The sequence below is a fragment of the Pleurodeles waltl genome, chromosome 2_2 (assembly GCF_031143425.1).
Source record: "Pleurodeles waltl isolate 20211129_DDA chromosome 2_2, aPleWal1.hap1.20221129, whole genome shotgun sequence".
Taxonomy (NCBI): Eukaryota; Metazoa; Chordata; class Amphibia; order Caudata; family Salamandridae; genus Pleurodeles; species Pleurodeles waltl.
The window spans coordinates 642,255,494-642,273,474 of record NC_090439.1 but is presented as its reverse complement, the minus strand read 5'-3'; the positions used below and the strand labels follow the sequence as shown (position 1 = coordinate 642,273,474).

The 17,981-nt window shown below is 41.7% G+C and overlaps 1 protein-coding gene across 1 annotated transcript in view; it reads right to left on the bottom strand.

Moving 5' to 3' along the window:
- Positions 1-17,981, bottom strand: part of LOC138273698 (lipoxygenase homology domain-containing protein 1-like) — a 504,427-nt gene that overhangs the window by 427,227 nt on the left and 59,219 nt on the right. The gene's annotated exons all lie outside the window — the stretch shown is intronic.

Genomic DNA, 17,981 nt, shown 5'->3' with positions numbered 1-17,981 from the left:
AAATAGCCTGTTATCTCAAAGAAAGGTACTCTCATGGACAAGCACACCTTGGGAGGGATGCCATGGTTCATCTGTTCAAACATGATTGGTTCAATCCAAAGTTTAGACAAGTTGCTGAAGCAGTTTGCCATCGTTGTGTTATTTGCCAACAGTTAAATGCAGGGAAAGGGACAGTGGTGAAGTTGAGCTACATTGGAAGAGCAGGAGGTCCATTCAGCAGAATGCAAATGGATTTTATTGAGATGCCTGTGTGGGGAGGTTCGAGATATGTGTTGGGGATTGAATGCATCGTTAGTCACTGGATTGAAGCGTACCCAACACGAAGAAATGATAGTCTCACAGTAGCAAAACTACTGCTTAGGGAACTGACACTGCGTTTCGGGTTTCCAATCTCTTTAGAATCAGATAGGGGAAGTCACTTCAACAACGAGGTGATTGAACTCTTATGTGCAGCACTAAACAATGAGCAGAAGTTGCATTGTAGCTACTGCCCTGAAGCATCAGGACTAGTGGAACAGATGAATGGTACATTGAAGTCGAGAGTTGCAAAGATGTGTGTGGCTACAAATTTGAAATGGCCTGATGTATTGCCTTTAGTCTTGATGTCAATGAGAAACACACCTGACAGGAAGACAGGATTGTTGCCCCATGAGATCCTCATGGGCAGAGCAATGAGGTTACCAGCGGTGCCAGCAAATGTACTTGTCAACATTACAGATGATATGGTGTTGGAATTACTGCAAGGGTCTGGCTGATGTAGCCCGCTCTTTTTCTCAGCAGGTGGAGGCTACCACACTGCCACTGATCCATGACCCAGGGCACAACCTAAGAGCTGGGGACTGGGTTGACATCTGAAAGCACGTGAGAAAGACGTGTTTGGAGCCTCGTTGGAATGGACCATACCAATTGGTCTTGACAACTACTACAGCTGTGAAGTTTGCTGAAATTCCGAACTGGATTCATGCAAGTCACACAAAGAAAGTGTCATGTCCACTGGATCATGAAGAAGCGTTGTTGAGAGCACCAATAACAGTGAGACAAGTCTCAGGGCCAGAAGGAGAAAAAAAGAGAAACTGAGACCGGATCTGAGCTCGTTGACAAAGGTTCAGTCACTCCTGTGAGAGATGAGGCAGGAGACCTCCAGGGGGGTGTCAGAGAGCCTATCTCAACTGAAGCAGCAGGAGAGCCTAGTCAGAGAAGGGCTTTCCCAGACGCAGACGATCTTGAGAGACAAACAGAGCAATTACCAGACCCATAAGGGGAAGGAGTTGAGGTGGATCAAAGTCAAAGTGATCCAACTCCTCCTGAACCGGTTGCAGGTCCATCAAGAGAAAACACCACAGAACAAGAAAAGGTTCAAGTTCAATTCTGAAGAGAATACTGACAAAGGGTCCACTGAAAGGAGATAAGTACCCGGAACTGCAAGTGGAAAAAGGAAAAAAAGTGGTTGTTGAACCAACAATCGAGGAAGAAATAGATACCACATGGAAAGAAGATCTAAGTGGAGGAGAACTGAATGGTGATCGAAAATTGAAGAGAAAGAGAATAGCAAGTCGAAGATATGAAGGTCCTGAATGGGCGTAAGCAATTACTAATGAATGGCAGCAAGAGTTTTTGTCTTTTTGTTTTGCTAGAGAACTTCTGGGTCAGTAATTTGGCACTTGAGGGAAGCTAATGAACTGAACTGTTGAAACAATCTTAGAGGAAATGTTTGAGAAAGAAGCTGTTAAAAGTAACCGGAAAAGACACTGATAACCTGATTTGACTTTTGAAACCTTATTTTGACAAAGGTGCTAACCGATTTTGACAACGGTTCCTGGAAGTGAAACGGAACGGCTGAAAGAAGAGTTGGTTATTTTTTATTTTTGCTGCAAGTTTTTCTAAATTTCTTCTGCTTTCTGATTCTTTACAGATCATGAGTAACATTAGTCAACAAGGAAGAGGTGCTAGGCGCTGTAAATATATGAGCATTGGTTTGGCGATTATGTGTGGGATATTGTTTGTGGTATTCATTGTGGGTATGTCTGTTCTTGATACGAGAAAAGCCAACCATACTTCCACTTTTGAAACAACTACTGCACTAACGGCATTAGAGAAGTTTAGGTTAGATGAGAAATATTTGCATGAGGATACTAATGCGCAGGGAGACCTTTCTTCTAACATTTTCTATCACTTATTGAGTGAGTATGTTGAGACAATGGATGCGAAGAATTGTTTTGTGTGTATTCAGATTCCTTCATCAGTCGAGGAAGGAGTCACCTATCATAGGTTACCTCTAACCTACGGGATAAGCTGTACTCTGTTACTAACAAGATTGTATAACCAGGAGTACATCCAGTATTTCTATTCCAATTATGATGTTGTGTTTTCGTTTGTTCCTATAATTAGGTATTGGAGTAGAGTAGCTAAAGATAATGACATAGTAATAGTTAGAGGGTTCTTTGAACCTACATTGACGTTTGGCACAGCTTCTGCGCATAGAAATAACTTGACATGCTTGCTTACACCTTTGGAGAAGAGATTCTTAGATCACACGGACGACAGGAGAAAAACATTAAAGGAGAAATTTGAAAAAAGGCTTAGAGAAAAGGGCTTACAAGAATGATTATGGTTATAGTGCAATTAAAACGCAAGGGAAATTAGCTTTAGATGCACAACACGTAGGGAAGCTTTGTATACATAGGCCTAAATCATGCACTGACACTTTGTTTGTGGGAATGAGTAAATGTAGGGATGTGTTTTTGTTTCAGAGTAAATGGACTTTTATGTTGAATGGACAGGACACTGCAATTCCAGGGATTTACTATATTTGTGGACTTAATGCTTATTACCGTCTTCCAAGAGGATGGTATGGGACATGTTATTTGGGGATATTTTTCCCAAAGATTTATCAAATGGAGGATTTAAAAAAAGTTTCAGAAGGTGACTGAATTACATCATGAGAGGCAGAAGAGAGAGTCCTCTTCTGCTATAGTGGGAGATATATTTGGAGCAGTGATTCCTTCAGTGGGAGTGATTCTAAATTTGATAAAGATTCAAAAGTTGTCTACTGATGTGGATAACCTGCTGACAACTTTTTCAGCGGCCATACATCTGATAGATACTGAATTAGCTGCTGAGTCTTCAAAATCGTCTTGCTTTAGACATTCTTTTAGCAAAGGATGGTGGAGTCTGTAGAATGATTAATTCTAGGCAATGTTATTTGTATATTCCATATACCAGTAAAAAGATAAGAGACTTAGGGCCAGATGTAGGTAGCAAAAACATTGCGAGTCGGAAATTGCGAGTCTTTGCGACTCGCAATTTCCGACTCGCAAACAGGTATCCAACAAGAAGAAGCAACTTAATTTTGTGACTCGCAAATGAAGTCGCACCGCAGATTGCGAGTCCGCTGTTTACGAGGTCGCTTTTTGCTAAAAATGAACACGCAAATTGCGAGTGGGTGTCGCAAATTGCGACTGTGCCGCAAATTGCATGCAGGTGCAGCAGAACACTCTGGAAAACACTTCCTGCCTCTTGATGATGACATCACAGCCAGGAAGTTTACAAATACACCTGGGAGGAGAGAGGACCACACCCATTTCCAATTTCTGAAGAACCAACAGGAGGAACAGCAGCAACAATGGAGGAATCAGGCTCTACTCTCAGTAGTGCATCTGCCACAGACACCAGGGTCTTGCGTAGTGGCAGTGCACGGCAGGGATCTGCAGACGCTCCAGGCACTAGCCATGCTGGGCATCCCAGGCGTAGGATTTGAGCTACGCACTTACAAACAATTGAGGCACATGAGGTTAATGTGTTCTCATAGCAGGTGGACATTTACAGCCCCTGATCAATAGTTCAGTACTATAGTTTTTTGGTTCACTTCATTAAAGTTCTTCTTTGTTCCACTTCACACCTGGGCTCTTTGTGTGTGACATTCGTGTGTGTGGTGACAGGCAGCACATACCTTCCAAAGTATTGGTTTGCAATGTGGTCCCGTCTCTGTCTGCCTTGATTTGCAATGCTTCTATCCCCATGATGGCGATGTGGTAGCTCTTGCTCGTCATCCTCCGAATCTGGGTCTTCAGGGGTGAGATGTAGCCCACGTCTGGTGGCAATGTTGTGCAGTATAGCGCATGCGCCAACGATCTTGAATGCTGTTATTGGGGCATACTGGATGGCACATCCACTTCTGTGGAGGCATCTGAATCTTGCCTTCAACAGTCCAAAGGTCCTCTCTATAACATTTCGGGTCCTCCTATGTGCACTGTTGTATCGCCTCTCTGTCTCATTGCTGGTTGTTAAGTACTGGGTAACTATCCATGGTCGTAGTGCATATGCACTGTCACCTGTTTGGCAAAAATGAACAATGTTAGCTGGGCATGGATGGGTTCCATATTGACCTGTGTGTATGTCTGCAAGGTGTATTCAGCTATACCTAGGAGATATCCGTCTCCAAACTCCCCACGTTCTTGGCGTTAGTGTATCCCACTGTGCCTGAAAATGTAAGAGTCATGTGTACTCCCTGGAAATTTGGCTACCATGTCAGTGATAACATAATGGGCGTCTCATACCACCTGGATGTTCAGTGAGTGAGTACACTTCCGGTTGCGAACAGATATTCCAGATTTGCAGGAGGGCATATTTGTATATGTGTCCCGTCAACACACCCTATTACATGAGGGAAGTTGGCAATCCTGTAGAATTCCAACTTGGTGCTGTTGATTTCTGCCTCATTCCTGGGTAGGTATATGTATCTGGACATGTGTGTGAGTAAGGCATCTAGGAATGCTCTGAAGAACCGTGAGAGTGCACTTTGAGATACCCCACCTGCCACAGCAATGACCCCCTGATAGCTCCACGAGGCCAAGAGGTGCAGTGAGCATAGCACTTGCACATGTGTGGGGATGGCGCTGCCGCGCACAGTCTGGCGTTGAAGCTGCAGATTGAGTAGATCTATTCATTCTAATATTGCTGCACTGCTGAGTCTGTATTTATCATATATCTCCTCAGTTTGTTGGAAAAGTGTCTGTCTGGTTCTGTATATCTTCTCCTGTCTCTGGCTCCTCCTCCTCATCTGCTGTGCGGCGTGGGCTCTCCTCCTCCTTGCTATCACATATATCTCCGCCATCTTGAGTAACCCAGGTGCCTTCTGGGTCTCCTTTTATACTTTGGTTCTGGTTACCACCTGCTCTGAGTTAGTGGTAAATTGGAAGTGGAAAATGGGCTTTTTGCGACTAGTCGCAATTTGCGAGTGGCTTTTTCATATGGTTTGCGACTCGCAAATTGCGACTTCCTATTTGCGGGTCGCACAATGGGGTCGCAATTTTTGCGAGTCGGTAATGGTTCGTGGCGCAATTTGCGATTCGCAAATGGGGTTTTTGCATCCCATTGCCGATTTTGCAGGGTAACCCTTACTTACTAATCTGACTAATGCAAGTGCTGATTTGAAAGAATTGAAAGATACAGGTGTTTGGGAAAAGGTTGGCAAAGGGTTTGCTTCAGTGGGAAATTGGCTCAGCAACATTTGGAATGGGGTACTATTGAAAATACTGCAAGGGGTATTAATTGTTGTGGTTTGTTTATTGGGGATATGGGTATTTTGCAAATTATGTAAAAACATTAAATTGAAAAGGTCCAAGAATAATCAGAGGAGGAAAGAAAAGAAAGGGGAAACGTTTTACAGAAAAAATTCAAGAGGAAAACTAAATTAAAAAGGGGATTGAATTAAGAGAAATTTAGCTGATGTGATGACATATTTAGTCATCAGAGGAGGGATTGCTAGTGCAGGAGTTTTAATAACAATTATTAATGAGTGTTTATGTATTTTGAATAATGAGTTTATGTAGAAAATTATATAACGTAGAAAAATAGTGCACACATTTGAAAATGTGATCTCGAAGAATGGCCACCAATGTTAACAAAATATATTAAACAATGATTAATACTTATGAAATATGTGTTAGACTAATTCAATAATATGTCATATTAAGGGTTAGGAATTTAGCTTTAGCTTTATTAATTGTAAACCCTTAACTTAGCAAGTGTCATGGCCTATTTTGCAAGGCCTCAGGTAGAAGCTGTATTTCTTAGCGTTTAATACATTTGCTGACCAAGTGAATTAAACTGTGAAATGTCTATTGTATTGTTTAAATGTGCTCATAACGGAAGCTTTTTGTGAGAACCGACTGCTAGGAGATGATGTTCTTGCTAATGCAACATTTTATGTTTAATGTTTGTAAGACTGACTTTCCCAGGGCAAGAACAATGAAGATACTGACTAGAGTAGAAGCTGCAACAATATTGTTACCTGACAAGCCGGATGATGAGAACATCGCAAGACGAACCAATCAACAATATGAGAACAGGGAAATATTAGAATTCATAGATTTGGTACAATAATTTTATTGGACAGGGTGTGAACATACGATTTACTGACCAATAGGGAATTACAGGATAGCTTAGGTGACTTTTATATAACAACGCTCATTCTGGGAGAGGGAGTTCATTCCGACATTCTGAGAGAAGACAGATCATTCTGCTATTTGGGTCATTCCGACATTCTGGCTCATTCGGCTCATATTGCCCTGACTGAGAGCCTGATGCCTTGCTAATCGATTAATGTCCTGAGGACGAAGACTGATTCTGCTTTGCTGATCCATACCAAGAATAGGTATATCCTGAAATGTGATTATTATGCATATTTGCTTTTCCTTTCTAGGTATCAACTGCACTGTTTTGTCTATGACTCTATCATAGTTAGATGTTTTTCCAAATTGGTGTTACTAAATTGTTTTGCCTGAATCCCAACATGCTGATGCTAATCTGATGTTAGTTAAGTATCCTGACTTATGAAAATAGAGACTAATGCTTGATGGATTTCTCTGCTTAATTTCATGTACTTCATCACATTGACGCAGCTGACTTTGCTATTGATTTGCAACATAACTTTAGAATGTGTTGTAGTTCAAGCTTTGATTAGATTGTGTTTTTTCCACCGCTTTGGACAACCAGTGTTGTTTCTGTTTGTGTTTCATTGATTTTGAGATTAATCTACATGACCTTAGCGTTGTTAATATAGGGATAGAAATATTCTAAACTTTTACTAAAGGGGAGGTTATTCATGACTGAAAGGTCATGGTACGTGACAATTACTGACTCCATTGATTATTGATTTTATTGATTACTAATGATTGTTGATTATCATGTATTGATTATTGATTATGTACTGCAGCTATGGTAAGAACGTCTTAATTGCGAGTCAAAAGGTTCTTTGACCTATTCGTGTCCCCTTGTAAGTTTACTTATTAAGGTCAGGTGCCCTAACACCGGTTGAACATCAAAGTGCTTTCCCCGCAAAGACGTATGCAGGCAAAAACTTCTCTCTTCTGTGTGCCTTTTAAACCTTTACCTTCTGGGAACATTACAATAAATTCACTTTAATTAAACCAGATAGGGAATTCTGCAACACCACACCCATGACATTCTAACCACCAGTGAACATTGTGACAGCCCCAAGGAATATATTGGGGCCCTGGCAGCTTATAGTTGATGTCACAGTGAGTCATCCTGAGATTGCCTATGTCGTTGTCTAAAGGACAATTTTTGCAATTAAAGGCAGACTTGTGGACCCACTCATCAGATGATGCAATGATGTACAACATGTACATCTAGAACAGCTTCATGCTACAAAAAGCACATGTGCTGTCTGAGCATACTCAATCCTAGCCCACATCCATTTTGAAATAATCGGAAGGGCTTTCAGCAGTGAAGGCCTACAAAGGCACAAGAGGCCATCATTGGACTAAGAGTGGCCCAAACGACCAGGGTTCACAGTTTTTCAAATTCAGGCAAAGAAACATTTCAATTAAAAAATACATTCTATATTACATTAGCTATAAGCAGTAAGTATCCTTCAGATTGTTTAACCTCTGGAAATGCGTGCAAAAGCAAACTCAATATGGTAAGCTTGATCAGCGCTCTGTATGCCGACATGTTTATGTCTGACACTTTAACTTCTGCGTCCAATAAGTTGTGGGTTCCCTGAATATATCACTACCACAATAGGAAAATGTCTTTAATTTCGAAATGGGTGCTACAAACAGTGGTACTAACCACCACTTGTGTAAGCAGTTGTTGTATAGCTATTTTAGCCATGTTTTAGACACATTGTTTTATTCTAACTAGGCCTGCCACTGTGCACTTTAACCCTGTTACATTTACTCAAAATTGCTTTATTTTCCTAGCAAAAGCAACATTTGTGGTGCTGTTTTATTTTCTTTATCTCATTGTACTTTCACCTAGGAAAGCATTCAATTCTTACAAGGACATTTATTTCACTTTGTGCTTTCGCCAAGGCTACAGTCAGAGAGGCTTGCCGACAAACGTGGTATGCTGTGTATCCAACCTTCACAGAAAACACACACTCTCATATGTGGAGACTATTTCTTAGAATGTCAGCTGTTTTATTATAAAAACACCCCTTTGTCTCAGACTCGTAAGAGGGAGACTCCAGCCACATGACCATGACTGCTTGCTGATTGCTGACTGCTTCGCTGCAGCTACCTGTCTAGACGGCCGGACCCGTTATCCACATGGGGACGGTGTCTCTCTAAACTACAGGCTTCTTACTCCAGGTATTAGGGATGATGTGCCCCCAGGGGGGAATCCCAAAGGGCAGATTAGGTTTATTATGCTGTGCTCAAACATAGTTTAGGTAGGAGAAATATATACATTACCCCTAGTGACAGTATTGTAGGGCTATTCTTGTGTTTTACTCTTTTAGTCACCTGTTTAGTTTTATTGTGTTTTATCATCCTAGTTCTTGCAATACCTGCCTTTTTATCTAAAATGCAGTTATTTCAATAAATCCTTATTGAACCATATTCTGCCTCTGTTATGTTTGCCTCTATGAGATCTATTGGTAACTTAGAGAAAGGGAAGGAATCTGATCAACCATGATTCCCCTGTGGAATCTTCTTGTCATGCGCCCGGTTGCCACAATCATCTTGGCCAGAGATAAGGCGCTGCTAGTTATCCGGAGATCCCGGATTAGGCTGACAGGCGTCATGTGGTGTGGAATTCTACTGAGTAGCCACAATCCAGGTGATCCTGTCTCCCAAGTCCAGTAGCCTCATTATCATAATGAGAACTTACGCGACACAGTGTTCATGTTCTAGCGTAAAACACAGCAAAAGAAAAAAGGGGGTTTACCCTAATGACCCTACTATACCTGGGTAAACTAAATCATTATTCAAATATGTGGTGCAATAGTAGGAAAGATTGTGTAATCATCAATACATCAGTGAAACTCTAAATCGATCACTGGAAGAACAATCAATTTCTATATTTCTTTCAATGATATTTAATCAAACAATAAAAAAGCCTAGATCAAACAATATTAGACATGTCAAAACACTTCGAGACAAAAATTACATGTCATACAAAACATATAGGACAAACATAAGCATATAAGTAAACAAAAACAATTATTGAAACATGGCAATTCATCAAAAATGTACTCCAATCATCCTTTCACTCTCAGAAAAGATGTGGTAATGATCTGTACTTTATACATTAATTCACATAAGAGATGGTTGCATCATGGTCACATCGGACAAATAATATTGTTCCTTTATTGAAAAAAGATGTGCACCAAGGTCATTCCTTATAGGTATATTTTAACATTTCTAGCAATCTCTCCCAAAAAAGAAAAGCTCGACGCGTTTTGGCCCCTTCTAATTGCGGGCCTCTTCAGGACTAGGAGAAGGAAGTACCTGCACATTCAGGAAATGTTCTTCCTCTGTGAACCTTGCACTTTCTAGGAGGAGTCCTCGGCGATCATTGTCAGCATAGTTGCCGAGTTTCCTGTGTCCGCACGTGATGTGCTGCTCAAGTCCAGGTTTTTTTCCTTAAAAGTCTGGTAATTAAGTAAAACATAAGCAATACCTCACTGTAACGAGGCTACCAGTCACTTATTCTGTATGTCTCCACCAGTTTTTACATTCACGGTGGGAATAACCTCTGTGTTTTTACTGAAATTCGGCTTCCTTGGAACATATTTCAACCGAACGGGTGCATTTCCAATGCTGTTTCAATGAGAGGGCAGGCCTTTTGTTCTTAATCTCCCTTTGTAAAAGAGTCTGTCAGCATTTGGATGAAGGAAAGTGAAAGAAATCTCGAAGCCCAGAAGGTCAGCGCAGCGCTTCCGTCCAAAGTGGATGTATACTACTGCCAGGGGAAAAGCGCTGCCAACACGCCCTGGCCTGGAACAGGATGCCGACTCAACATTGATGGGTGTGGAAGGAACAGCAGTATAGTCACAAGGCAAGCATTTTTAATGTAATGGATCTCACGTTTGCTTGAGTTAGAGCTGTTAGCGTTTTAAATTTCTGATTGGACTTTTTTTGCCACATGCATCGAAAATGAAAAGCAAAAAAGTTGACATAAAGCCGATTCAAATCACCACGGCCGCCATGACCGTGAGCATGAAGGAGACACACAAAAGGAAAAAGAAGTTTGCTCTGCTCGCAGTAAAACATATCAGCAAACGTGCAATTATCTATGTAACAGGGTCGGCCCTCAAGGTGGTAACAAAACTGCCCCAAGGAGGAACAAACGTAAACCATTTGCCAATGATAAAGGATTTTTGAAATGCAACCCCGTGCACGAATGAAAGTTTTAGGCGTGGTTAAAAGTCCACACAGATACCAAGGTGTCGAAAAAGCAGGGCTTGCGCCCTGCTATGCTGAACCTAAAAAAAGTGCCATGACAGGCACAATAGTGAACTTGCCAGACAGCGATCATAGAGAGGAGGCAAATAACTTTTACCGTGCAAGCCAGAACCAGAGCTTCCCATTAACTAAATGACAACAATGCAACATTTTGGGGCAGACCAGCTAAGGAACATAAACTAGATGCTTTTTGGTGCTGCTTAATAAATGCGCCTAACGGACCATCTAGTGATAAGATAGCGCTGCAAAATCACCGTCATTAAAACATAAATAAGTGTATTCAGATCAGTACAGTACCATTAACACTGTGCGGAAATCATTCGGCAAAAAAAGGGTCATTATTAGATTCAAAATTATGATTTGGCGGTCGTTAGATGTATCGTTTTCCGTTCTTAAAATCAGTGATGCAGCGCATTTTATAGTGTAACCCCGTATAACGATTTCCCATGCCAGTGCCACCTCAGGTAATTATATGGAATGTGAAACAAATACCAACATACTTTATAATTAGCATTTTATAAAGGTAGCATGTTAGTGGCTCAGTTTACAAGGTGTACGTTTCATTAAAAGAGTCCTCCTGCTTTATCAGAAGACCCTCCCCCCCCACTCCTCCCTGTCCAAACTGAGGCATAGGTGATTGTGAACATGTTCAGGTCCACTCCGAAAATGGCCGTAAATTACTTTTGTTTCTCTTAATATCTCATTGCAAATGTTTGCAAATTGCTTCGCCATAGCAGAAGCTGCATTCAGCACATTTCGTCAAAAATGCGCTCTGCAACCAAAGTTATTTAAGCATATTAAACACATGTTTATGGATACTCTAGAAAGATATGTGAGATTGAAACTCTAATACTGCACAGAACAAAAGTACAACCTCTTTGTGGCGCTGCATGCTCATGTTTAAATTAACTTGTGCCCTCTAAGAGGGCGTGGTTGGGCAAACGTAACTGCACACTGACTTGTTTTTGCTGGAATGTTTATGAATCATAAGGAGAGAAGCCACAAATACACTATTTACATGAATACACTGGCAGCACTTCATAGTATATTTGTATCAATTAATTTACACAAACATAATCTTCGTCATGAGAGTAGTACAATATTTAACAAAGATAGTACAACATATCCAGGCGATCATAGATCACATAAACTCATGGTGGGAAGGGGAGGGCGCAGGGGGGACGTTTTAATAGTTCTCGTGGACCAGCTACACAAAACACAATGAAAATTAATGTTCAAGCACGAGGCTGAAGGAACACACGTGCAATGTACATGTAGGCTTGAAAAAAGTTAACCGCAGTGAACTCACTGAGATGCACAGCGACGCAGTTGCTCCTTGTAGATGTATGGCCAACCGGCACCCCATATGAAGAAGCCACAAATCACGCATACTATGGGCGGATATAGATCACACAGTGCCACAAAATGGTTTGGGTAACAGCGAGTGCTGTAAACATTTTCTCACTCACAACCCAAGTGGCGTAACTTCTATTTACTGTGGTATCAGAGTTCAGTTTCATTAGAAAAGAAGATAAATGGATTAATTGCATTTTAGAAACTAGAAACTTTACACATGAAATCATTACTAAGGTTACCAGATGACGTCATACCACCAAGCATGCAATACTACAAATGTGGATTTTATTTTAACAAATATTTACTGTTAGTTCAGTTTGATAGAGTTAAGTGAACAAGGCCTTCAACTCCCAGAATGCATTAGAATGTTAAAAGAAATGCATGAGTCTCAGTAAATAACTGAATAAAAAAAAAAATAGACATGAGAGGCCCAGGTGAGAAGGCTGGGAGCAACAACAACAGGTGGCGAAGTGGGGGGCAACCCGAGCAACGTACGGGGAAGGAAGGAGTGAGGGAGGGGTGGGAGACTGACTGCAGACATGCACTTTTGGAGAGACGATGTACAAAAATATAGATTTGTAAAATAAAAGCACAAACAGCAGGGGTACTTTGTGAAACAAATACAAACAAATACAAGGGAGTGTGGGACACAACAGAAGAACGGGAGAGGTGATAGGGAGCAATGGAAAGACAGAACACATCCACTTGAATGCTGTGCGGGCATGAAATAAAAAAATGTACCTTAGAAGCGTGCGGCTAGTGGAAGGACACTGGTTGCCACCCACTAATCGCCAACCCCAAAGGGTACTTGTTCCAAGCTCAAGGGAACAGCTGAAGCCGAGGAACGAAGGGAGTAAGTGCTGCCAGATGGCGACAGAAGCTGCTGCTGGCCAGTGAAAAGCAAGAAAAGGAGAGTGACACGGGAAGCCTACCAGTGGTAAGTAATGGAAAGGATGGGGGCAGGCTGTAAACCTCTTTTATTTTTTTTCCAATACAAAATATTTCACCACAGCACAAGCTTGGTCAGGGGAAACCGAAACAAATTCCCCTTAGCTAATGCAACAATAATTATGACAGTCTCAGAAGGATAGATAGACACAAGAGGCTTCAAAGTAGTGACATGCAGGTGCCACACAGAGCTCCCCAATGCATGCATTTGTTCACAGAACTACCTTCATGGGTGAAAATAGTGAGTTCTTGCGATCTATTAAATTGCTCTTGAAACTCCTGCATGAGATTTACATCTCAGCTATGACAAATGAGTTAGCTGCATGTCAGGTGCTGCACTGAAATTAATCAAAGTAACATATTACATTGTGCATTAACAATGTCCTCAAATTCTGTGCTAGAGGACTGTGTAAGCTTTTGAATTCAGGTTGTGCTTAGCTCCCACACAGCAACTGGAGAAAAGTTCCTACATTTTACTGCAGCATCAGCTCCCTCATTAAACAAGCATATTAGCTGTAGCATCAAAGGACAATGTCAGCAACCATATTAAAATTAAATAACTTAGACCCTCCAACCTGCGGCAATCTGATTGTGATGGCAAACAACACACAAACAGCATTTAGCGAGGCAATGAAGCTGAACCTCAAGGACACCTGTTCTTGATATTACTTATTCCTCACCAAGAGAACAAGTCACAAGAGTCAGAGACTACACTAAAGTGTTTATTACACAATTGCAGATTTACAGCTAAACATGACTCAGCCATAGTCAAAACAATTCTGTTTTATGAGATTGATGTGATATTCCTGAACAAGACTTCGTTAAATAAGTTGCCCAAACCCTATCTTTCTAGGAGACATTCAGTGGAAAGACATACAGTTCTCTACTTTTGAAAACAACTGCACCAATCATATCCTTGTACATGTGTGCACAGGGGTGTCATGCAGCAAGAAGGACGCTCTTGATCTAACCATATCAAAGAGAAGTACCATCATCCCAACTGAATGGTCAGACCATCACCAAATCATAACCCACATTAACTGACTAACACCCTCCCAGATGCCCCCTAAACCAACCAAATCTTAAATGAAGCAAGGAGGAGGAGACTCAGGCTTGCAGAGAGATGGCGGTCAGATCCCTCTTCATGACATCTAAAACAGCTGCAGGAGCTAAGAAACACCTACCAAGATATCAAATGGGATGCAAAAGCAGCATTTTTTACATTCTCTCTGGACAGAGACAAAAATAATCCAGGAAAACTCATTGAGGTTGCCAAGAAACAAATGGCAACCAGCAAACCCCAGAAAACTGAAAATTCTGAAAACTGAAAAATGTTATTGCCTCAGATGATGAAAGGACATGGAACCAGACTGTCAACATTCTCTACGATCATTGGGAAACTATGGCCATGGACAAAGCCCACATCCACATCCAGACCACTGAGACCAAGAACAAGGCCACATTGAGTAAGGTGAAAACCCTCAATGAAGATGTGATCAGCAAGATCATAGTGTCTACACGCATAACATTATGTTTAAACGATCCAATTTTCTAGACAATCATAAAACAGCACAATCAACTGGACTTCCAACTCTTGATGAAAATGTATCATTAACTCATGGACCATCCCATGCAATTTAAAGATGAGGCAAATTACAACTTTCCAGAAAACAATAGGGGCCCATACAGCAGATCTAAATAATTTCTGCCATCTGTTTAAAATCTCAATTCTTGTGAAACTGTTGGAGAAGTGTGTACAAAACCAAATATGCAAACGCATTGAACACTTCAACTTATTAGACAATTTGAGTCTGGGTCCAGACCAGGCCATAACACTTGAGATCATGCCACATGCTGAACCACCAGAGAAATGTGTTGACGTTCCAACCATGTCTAGAGGTGTAGAGCTTCTTGAAACAGGGTCCATGACCCCACCCTGTGTGCTGCAGTACCACATAGCGGTGGTGTTATCCGTGAACTCCAGCACTGACCTTCCTTTGGTGAAAGGAAGAAAGGCTTTTAATACCAAGCAAATTGTCCAAAGTTCCAACAGGTTTATGTGGAGCTTGGACTCCATCGGAGACCACAGTCCACTGATCGTCACCTCTCCCAGATGGCTGCCCCAGTCCAGGAGTGATATATCTGACACCACCATTAAATCTGGTTGGGGAAGGGAGAGGGGTCTGTCAGTGACCCAATCTCAGTTTGTTACCCACCATTGCAGGACTTTTGCAGTTCTCAGTAAGATATGGGCCATGTCAGAGAGATTCCCCTGATGTTGCGATCACTGGAAATTCAGGCCCCACTGCAGCACCTGCATATGCCAGGGGGCATGTATCACCAACAGGATGCAGGAGGCCATGAGGCTCAACAGCCTTAGAGTCAGTCTCACCAAAATCAAGGATAGAGCCTGAAACATCAGTATCATAGCTTGAATATCCTGGGCTCGTCGTTTGGGAAGGTAGGCCTGAAACTGCACAGTGTCCAGGACAGCCTTGATGAAAGGAAGAGTTTAGGATGGAGTCAGGTGCGATTTCAGCATGCTTATAGTGAACACCAGCAAGTGCAGGAGGTTTTCATAGTCTGGAGGTGGGCGACAAATGCCTGGGGTGAGTGCCCTTCAACAGTCAGTCGTCGAGGTAGAGGAAGACTGAAATCTCCGACCACTGCAGATGAGCTGCGACCACCGCCATCACGTTGGTGCACAAGCGAGGGCCATTAATAAGTCTGAAAGATAGCACAGCAAACTGAAAGTGCTCTTGGTCCACTGTGAGCCATAAATAGTGGTGTGCTGGAAGGACAGAGATGTGGAAATATGCATCCTTCAAGTTTAATGCTAAGCAAGTCTAATGCTACCATCCAGTCTCCCTGTTCTAGGGCAGACAAAACTCCAGAGTGGGGTGCTAGGTAAAGAAAATAGCTGGGAGATGGCGGAGGTCAATCGTCCCATTCACAGGAGCCTCTATGCAGGGCTTGGACTAGGCCCTAAGTAGGATGACAGTAAGGGTTTCATTCAATTGGAGTAAGGATTTTGAAAGGGTGATTCCCGGTTGAAGCATGTCTGTGAAGACATTAGCCTTGACTTCCGCAGAGGGTAGGTAAGGCACAGGACCTCAGCCGCCCTGCGCACCACTACTGCAACAAGGCTCCCTCTTCTGTAGCCACAGTAGGAGGGGAAGCCAGGCCAGTGTCAGGTGAAGTGTACAAAGGTAAGGAGTCTGCGGCTAGAAGTCTCTATCAAATATACTGGACCAGAACGACTCCCGCCTCCTCATCCTCCTCAACCTATCATCGGTGTTCAACATGATCCACCACAAATGCTTGGGTTACTTGAAAACAGAATGGGGCTTTCGGCAAATGTACTAAAATGTTTCATACATTTTCTTCAAAACCACCAACAATGAATTAAGCTAGGAGGGTCTTTCTCTAAAGCCTCCCAGGCCAATTGGGGAGATTCTGAAGGATCCGCCATTTCTTCCACAATGTTCAACCTATATGGAGCATTTGACAAAGATTCTACAACAAACAAAACTGGCATAAAACATGTATGAAAAGACTCAACTGAATTTAAAGATTTCCTCAATTAAAGATATTACCAGACTCATTGACATTTTAATGAAAACCGAAACCCGGCTGTCTCATGACCATGTCAAGCAAAATGCCATGAAAACTGAATTCCTACTTTTTGCCCCAGCCCATAACTGTCTTGTGATACAAGAATGGATTGCCCTGAAATGCACACCTTAACCATTCAATCAATAAACCCCTGGTGTAGCCCTGGATAAAAAACCTAACATGTAAGCACACATCAGCATATCCACACGCAATGCTTTTCTCTAACCCTAGTTATATATGGACTGGAGTATGAGAGTGCATCCTTAACAGGTTCACAAAAATCAAGCATGGCACAACTCAAGGTGAACCTGAATGCCATTGCGAGACTAATAGGAGGAACTGGATGTTTCAATCACATCACATCTGCACTAAAGTCTCTCAACTGGCTCCCAGGTGAGTGAGGACCCAGATGACGATAGCGTGCAAGAAAACATAAGTCCCCACACCATTATACACATAAGTATCTTACAAATAAGATCAAGATTTCATGGGGTGGCTGTTCCCTGCAAAATACCAAATCTCTCTTGCTGGAACCACTGACATTGAGGAAAAAAGACCTAGACCAACACCTTCTCTGGAGCTGTCCTGAGAATATGGAACTCTCTCCGTCTGGAGGTTCATTCTAACCCATTGACAATAATCTTCAAGAAAATGTTAAGAGAATTTTCAGATTCTCAACAGAACCCAAAGATCTAACATAGCTAAAATTGGCACATTACATCAAAGGCATTATTTTGCCTAGATGCAGATGTCCCTGGGCATGCCAACGCAATGCCTTCTTGGACTGCAGATTTTCTTGTGTTTATTATGTTTATGTATAGGTGACACTATAAGTTAAGTGACAGGTTTTTTGAGGATTGCTCTGTACAGCGCTATGATACCTTTGTCATGTTCAAGCTTTATAAAACGCTCTAAATAAAGCTGTAGTCCAGTCTTGCGTTAGAAGAAAAACATATTTCTTTGCTGTAGTTTCTTTCTGTTACCTCGTTAACAAAATTGATGCACTACTATTTAGGATGTTATTCAGGTTTTATACTGTAATAAAGTGTCACTATTGCCAGCGTGCTTGCAAACGTCTTCTTTCCGCCTCAGGTTCAGAAACCAAAAGTGCGCTGGTGAGATCTCACTATTCTCACCACTAGAGGTCGAACAGATCTTTGAACTTGGCAAAGAGTGTAGTAGTCAGATTCATTCAATCACAAATCAATGACTTAAAACCATAAACAATTCTTGACACCATGAACAATACTAAATCAATCTCCAAACCAGATAAAGTTTCAAAGCCTTATTACAATCCCAAAATCACTGTTGCGTATATAGTGCACAAAACTAAGTTATAAACATATA